This window comes from Macrobrachium rosenbergii, chromosome 23 (assembly GCF_040412425.1).
Source record: "Macrobrachium rosenbergii isolate ZJJX-2024 chromosome 23, ASM4041242v1, whole genome shotgun sequence".
Lineage (NCBI taxonomy): Eukaryota > Metazoa > Arthropoda > Malacostraca > Decapoda > Palaemonidae > Macrobrachium > Macrobrachium rosenbergii.
Window position 1 is genome coordinate 5,561,853 of NC_089763.1, and position 8,370 is coordinate 5,570,222.

Genomic DNA, 8,370 nt, shown 5'->3' on the forward strand with positions numbered 1-8,370 from the left:
TCTTATCCATTTTTATTTAATTAAACTTTCATTCTTTTTATTATTATTTTTACCATTTGTTTATTTTCATTTATGGTCATTTATTTATTGCTCTTTTCATTTTTTATTTATTTTTTATTCATTGTTATATATTTTATATATCAGTTTTTGTTTCTTTATTTTTCTGTTTTATTTATGATTTTTGTTTATATGTCTATCTATTTGAAATTTTTATGTATACTGAACTTTTTATATATTGTTTTATATTTTTCTTTATTTTTAATTAATATTCTTTCATTTCATTTATTTTTACCTTATATTTTTTCCTCTACTTAAATTTATTTTTATTTTGTTTTTTTGTTGGAGTTTATTTTTGCCTATTTGTATTTATTTTTGTTGAATTTATTTTTTTATTTGATTTATTTCTTTTTATTTAAAATCATTTACTTATATATGTTCATATTTTTCATAATTTTCATTTATATTTAATTTTTCTATTATTACATCTTAATTTTTCAGATTTTTGTAGATGCTTTACATCTTTATTTACTTTTATTTACTTTGTTTTTACATTTCATTTTATTATTTTAAAATAGTTTTTGTTTATTTGTTTCTACTGCTATTTATTTTTTCATTATTTGTGTTCGTTTTTAATTATTTGTATTTATATTAAATATTTACTTTTTATCTATTTATTGATTTATTATTTCTTTATTATTTATTTATTCTTATTAATTTTTCTGTATTTATTTTTATCTCTTTCTTATTTTATTTAATTCATATTTATTTTTTTTATTTTCAAATTTATTTATTATTTTTTTCACTTACAATACTTAATTTGTATGTGTTTTGATCTGGTTTTATTCATATATGTTTCTGTCTATTTCTTTCTATTTATTTTTATTTTTTCATTATTTATTTTTTTATTTATATTTATAACTTATTTCAATTTTTTTCATTTATTCAACTTACATTTATTAATTCTAAAATTTATTTTCTTTTTATTTATTTTACTTAATTTTATTGTTTATCTGTTTTAATATACATACACACACACACACATACACACATACATATATATATATATATATATATATATATATATATATATATATATATATATATATATATATATATATATATATATATATATATATATATATATATATATATATATATATATATATATATATATATATATATATATATATATATATATATATAGATATATATATATATATATATGTATATATATATATATATATATATATATATATATATATATATATATATATATATATATATATATATATATATATATATATATATATATATATATATATATATATATATATATATATATATATATTTATCACACATTACCACAGGTGAAAAATAAGAAATGGGGTGTAGGTCTGACCGGTTTCGACTTTATTTCCAAGCCATTGACGAAGGACTGATACAGAGTGTGAGAAGTCACAAATATATATACTACAAGAACAGTACTGATATATACACAACCGTTAGAGGCTCCATATCCCCACTCAGGCCGGTGTATAGGTAGGGGTGGCCTTTAAAACTCATTTGGCTAAAAATCACAATAGACTCTCAGGGGACATTGCTGATAAACAGACCATACCCACCTCAGATCCACACCTGACAGGTGTCATGGAGGCGGTTTAGAAACTCATTAACATTACTACCCTCGTACTGTGTTTACAAATATGATAATCCTATTTTCATATACCTCTACTGCCTACCTTAAAGTTTAAACAATTTACAAATTTCTTTTGATATTAAAGGATCAAGTTTATACATCCCTTGACTGATATTCATATTATGGTTGTAACTTTCTTTTATGAAGCTAGATTCAATGATGTTCCTTTCCAGTGCATTATTAGAATATACAATCCTTTTGCCCCTTCCCAGTTGATAGCATGATTGTTCTCACTAACATGTACAAATATACCACTGTTCCCTTGTGCATATCTCACACATTTCTTATGTTGTTCAATTCTTTTTTTCCAGTGCTTTCCCGGTTTGGCCAATATAAAAGTTGTCACAAGACTTACACGGAATTTTATATACACACCCTTTAATATTGTCTGGGGAGTTCTTGATAAGTACATTTTTCATTGTTGTATTGTTCTTAAATGCGACATTAACACCAAAATTCTTAAGAAGATGAGGATATCTTTCATACTATTATTATAAGGCAGAACAAGCAAATTTTTTTGTGTGGTAAGGTTCTTTCTGGTTTTGATACATAGTCTTTTTGCCGCTTCAAATGCACTGTTTAATACACTATCAGGATATTTCAATTTTTTGCCTGCATTCCTAATCTTATCTATTTCATCATCAATATATTCAGGGCTACATACCCGTAATGCTCTTAAAAACATAGATGAAAACACTGACTTTTAACCTTATTGCTTTGTCCAGAATAGAAATGCACATAGGAAGAAATATTAGTGGGTTTTCTATACACACTATATTTAAACCCACTACTATTTCTTCGTATGAGGACATCCAGAAACAGTAAGCACCCATCATTTTCCATTTCCATCGTGAATTTAATTGATGGTACTAATTGATTTAACTTAGCAAAAAAGTTTTTACATCTTGGTTCCTGGCCATACACAAATTATGTCGTCAACATACCTAAACCATGTTACATTACGTGGGATTATGTTGTTTAATATCTTCTTTTCAAAAAATTCCATATATAAGTTACTTAACACTGGGGATAGAGGGTTTCCCATTGCCATACCAAAATTTTGTGAGTAAAATTTACCATTAAATTCAAATTTACAATCTTTTACACATAATTTAATCAGTTCAATTAAAGTACTTTTAGAAAATGGGATATCCAGCTGTGTGTTCTCTAACAATTCAGATAAAAACGCCATCAGATCATCTATTGGCACCTTTGTGAATAGTGATACAACATCAAAACTTACAAGCCTGGATTCACTATTAATCTCTAATTTAGTTTATTTATCAGGTCCACATTATTCTTGATATTTGCATTTGAGATGGTACACCTACTAATGGGTTGAGAATATCTACTAAGTACTTCGCTAGCTTGTATGATGCGGAACCAACTGAACTGATAATTGGCCTGGCAGGAAAGTTTGCTTTGTGAGTTTTTATTGTACCATACATGTATGGTAGCGATGGAGAGGTCACACACAACTTCTTTATAAGGCTTTCGTTACCTTTTAACAGGTTTTTCACTTTCTTATTGAAACCACTATTCACATTGTCTATCGGGTTCTTATTTAATTCTTTATATGTGTTATCATCACCTAAAAGATTTTGCATTTTTTCTATATATTCACTTTTATTTAAAATTACAAGGGCGCCTGATTTAAATAAAAAGAAAAAAAATTTAGAATTAATAAATGTAAGTTGAATAGATATAAATAATTAAAATAAGTAATACATAAAAAATAGTGATAAAATAAAAATAAATAGAAAGAAATAGACAGAAATGTATATGAATAAAACCAGATCAAAACACATACAAATTAAATATTATAAGTGAATATAAATGATAATAAATAAAATTGAAAATAAAGAATAAAATAAATTTGAGTAAATAAAAATAAAAGAAAAAAGATAATGAAGAAAGTAAAATTAAAACTAACAATGGAAAAATAGATACAGAAAAATTCAAAATATACAGCATAAGAAAAATAAAAACAAAAATTAAGAATAAATAAATATATATATATATATATATATATATATATATATATATATATATATATATATATATATATATATATATATATAATTCACATATATTTATTTTTATATTTATTCTTAATTTTTGTTTTATTTTCCTTTTACTGTATATTTTGTATTTTTTCTATATCTTGTTTTTTATTGTTAGTTTTAATTTTACTTTCTTCATTATCTTATTTCTTTTATTTTTATTTACTCAAATTTATTTTATTTACTTATTTATTTTATGTAATATTGTTATTTTTTATTTACTTTTATTTATTTATTTATATTTTCATTATTTTTTGTTGATTTTCACTTATGTTAGATATTTATTTTATTATTAAGAAAAGTATGATACCAGTAATTTTAAAAATACAATAACAATATCTATACAGAAAGAAATTAAAAACAAAGGAAATTAAAATGCAAACAAAACTTATGAAATGAAATAGGATGGAAATAAAAAGAAATATAAGTCAATAAAAATAATAAAAGAAACAAAAAATAAAGAAAAAGAAATATATGAATTCAAAATATATAAATAAAATAAAAAATATTACGATAAATAACTAAAATAAACGTGACTAAAAGTAATAAATCTTAAAAATACTTTAAAACACAAAAAACTGACAGAAATGCATAGAAAATTGTTGAAACAAAAAAAAGGAAACGAACAAGTAAAATAAAAATAAATAAAAAAGTAAATAACTGAAAATAAAGAACAGTTATGATGTACGTAAAATTTATGATAATTATTAAGAAAACACCAAAAAAGTGATAAAATATGAATAACAATGAAGTTAAAATAAATATGAGAAAGAAAAATAAAATTGATTAAGAAATGAGTAAGTAAAATAGAACTTTTGTGAACTGTCATTTTTATTGTAGTTTTCGAATGTTATTCAACTATTTTTAACTAAATATTTTGTGTTAAAATAAATCATACTTATTTTTAGATTCGATTCTACTTAAGAAATTTCTGTTAAAGGAAATTATACCAAATATCAAGAGGTCAAACTTAGGAAATATATAATTTTGAAAATGCAATAAAGAATAATAATAATAATAATAATAATAATAATAATAATAATAATAATAATAATAATAATAATAATAATAATAATAATAATAATAATAATAAATGGACAAGAGAAGAAAATAAGGAAATATTAAGATGCTACATCAGAAGCAACTCAACAGAAAGAGGATACGGAAGAAGACTGGTCAACATCTGGAATGAGAGAAATAACCTCCCTCAAACAGAACAGAGGCTGGCAGACCAAGTGAGGAACATAAAGAAAAAGAACTGGCTCTCCACAACAGAAAGAGAGATACTGGAAAGAGAAATAACACCTAGCAACGAAGGACAAGAAGACGAACTAAGAGACGATGACAGAAAACGACAGGAATGATGAGCTACCAAACAACGAGACACGAGGAAACACCAAAGATGTAACAGAGAGGTCGGAATTGGTGGAAAAGATCAGACAATGGGCGAAGCCAGATACAGAAAGAACAAAGATCCCCTCCGTGAAAGCCTACAGCACAAAGAAACTAAGGGAAACAAGTAAAGTTAATGAAATAATGAGACTAATCCACACCACCAGTATCACAGAAACAAATAACCTGGCATATGCAGAAGCAAGACTAGTAGTAGAACTCATGGGGATACAAACACCAACACCACCATCACAACCAACCCAACCGAAACCAAAACAGCAACCGCCTTGGAAAAGGCGCCTGGAAAAACAAATAATGGCGATGAGATCTGACTTGAGTACACTGAAAGAGATGACAGAAAAGAGGCTAAGAAACAAGAAAACAAGAGAGGAACTGAATGAGAAATATAAAGTACAGGAGAAGGGACTAAACAACACAACAGAAGATATAAAACAGACACTTAAAGCCAAAGCACATAAGATCCAATGGTACATGAACAGGAATAAAGGATACCAACAGAACAAACTCTTCAGAACCAACCAGAAAAGACTATACAGCCAACTAAAAGGGGAAGACAACCACCAGGAAATTCCTGAAGCTGAACCAAGTAAGAGGCTCTGGGAAAACATATGGAACAATCCGGTATCACACAACAAACATGCAGCATGGCTCCAGGAAATCAAGGCAGAAGAAATGGGAAGAATAAAACAAAGATTCACCAAGATCACGACAGACACAGTCAGACACCAAGTAAGAAAATGCCCAACTGGAAAGCCCTAGGTACCAATGAAGTACATGGATACTGGCCCAAAAACTTCAAGGCCTTACACCCACGAACAGCAGAACAACTCCAGTATTGCATCACAAACCACCATGCACCCAAATGGATGACCAGAAAGACAAGAACAAGGGAAATATAGCAAGTAACTACAGGCCTATTACCTGCCTACCAATAATGTGGAAGTTACTAACAGGCACCATCAGTGAAAGGCTATACAACTACCTAGAGGATACAAACACCATCCCCCACCAACAGAAAGACTGCAGAAGGAAGTGTAAGGGCACAAAAGACCAACTCCTAATAGACAAAATGGTAATGAAGAATAGTAAATCAACCTAAACATGCTATGGATTGACTACAAGAAAGCCTTCGACATGATATCGCTCATGTGGCTAATAGAATGCCTGAAAATATATGGGGCAGAGGAAAACACCATCAGCTTCCTTAAAAATACAATGCGCAACTGGAATACAGTACATACAAGTTCTGGGATAAGACTAGCAGAGGTTAACATCAGGAGAGGGATCTTTCAAGGTGACTCACTGTCCTCACTACTCTTCGTAGTAGCCATGATTCCCATGACAAAAGTACTGCAGAAGTAGATGTTGGGTACCAACTCAAGAAAGGAGTCAACAGAATTAACCATCTGATGTTCATAGACGGCATCAAGCTGCATGCTAAGAGCATCAAGGAAATAGATACCCTAATCCAGACTGTAAGGATGTATCTGGGGACATCAGGATGGAGTTTGGAATAGAAAAATGCGCCTTGGTCAACATACAAAAAGACAAAGTAACAAGGACTGAAGGGATAAAGCTACCAGACGGGAATAGCATCAGGCACATAGATGAGACAGGATACAAATACCTGGGAATAATAGAAGGAGAACATATAAAACACCAAGAGATGAAGGACACGATCAGGAAAGAATATATACAGAGACTTAAGGCGATACTCAAGTCAAAACTCAACATCAGAAACATGACAAAAGCCATAAACACTTGGGCACTAGCAATCAGATACAGCGCAGGAGTAGTGGAGTGGACGAAGGCTGAACTCTGCAGGATAGACCAGAAAACTAGAAAACACATGACAAAACACAAAGCACTACACCTAAGAGCAAATACAGACAGGGAGGGGGTTATTAAGCCTAGAGGACTGTGTTAACATGGAGAGCAGAGCACTGGGGAAATATCTGAAAACCAGTGAAGACAAGTGTCTAAGGAGTACATGGGAAGAAGGACTGATAAAAGTAGACGAAGACCCAGAAATGTACAGAGACAGGAGAATGAAAAACAGAACAGAGGAATGGCACAACAAACTAATGCATGGACAGTACATGAAACAGACAAAAGAACTGGCCAGAGATGATACATGGCAATGGCTACAGAGGGGAGAACTCAAGAAGGAAACAGAAGGAATGGTAACAGCGGCACAAGATCAGGCCCCAAGAACCAGTATGTCCAAGGAACAATAGATGGAAATAACATCTCACCCATATGCAGGAAGTACAATATGAAAGACGAGACCATAAACCACATAGCAAGCGAATGTCTGGTACTTGCACAGAACCAGTACAAAAAGAGGCATGATTCAGTAGCAAAAGCCCTCCACTGGAGCCTGTGCAAGAAACACCAGCCAGCTTGCAGTAATAAGTGGTACGAACACAAACCTGAGGGAGTGATAGAAAACGATCAGGGAAAGATCCTCTGGGACTATGGTATCAGAACAGATAAGGTGATATGTGCCAATAGACCAGACGTGACGTTGATTGACAAAATCAAAGAGAAAGTATCACTCATTGATGTCGCAATACCATGGGACACCGGAGTAGATGAGAAAAAAGAGAAAAAAACTGATAAGAATCAAGACCTGAAAATCGAAATAAGAAGGATATGGAATATACCAGTGGAAATTGTATTCATAATCACAAAAACACTAGGCACGATCCAAAGATCCCTGAAAAGGATTCTGGAAAAAACCAGATGCCGAAGTAGCTCCAGGACTCTTGCAGAAAAGTGTGCTACTAGAAACAGCGCATAGTGAGAAAAGTGATGGACTCCTAAGGAGGCAGAATGCAACCCGGAACCCCACACTATATAAACCATCCAATCGAATAGGATGACTGTGATAGAAAAAAAAATAATAATAATACTGTAATAATAATAATAATAATAACTATGTTTAATTATGATAAAATATGTAAAACTAATTCATGAAAATTTCTCAATGAATCTGAAATTAAAATTCATTGTAGAAATAGACTGAAAAGCTCCCAAAAACCTTCCACTAAGATTGTAGCAAAAATGTATTCCCCTTTTCATTTTTAAGATTATTCTCTTTTTTTTTTTAGACGATTTTGAAATTTGATTTTTTTTATTTTAAATATGATACATTAGTCTCCACGAAACCATGTTTCACGAATTCAACGACTAAAA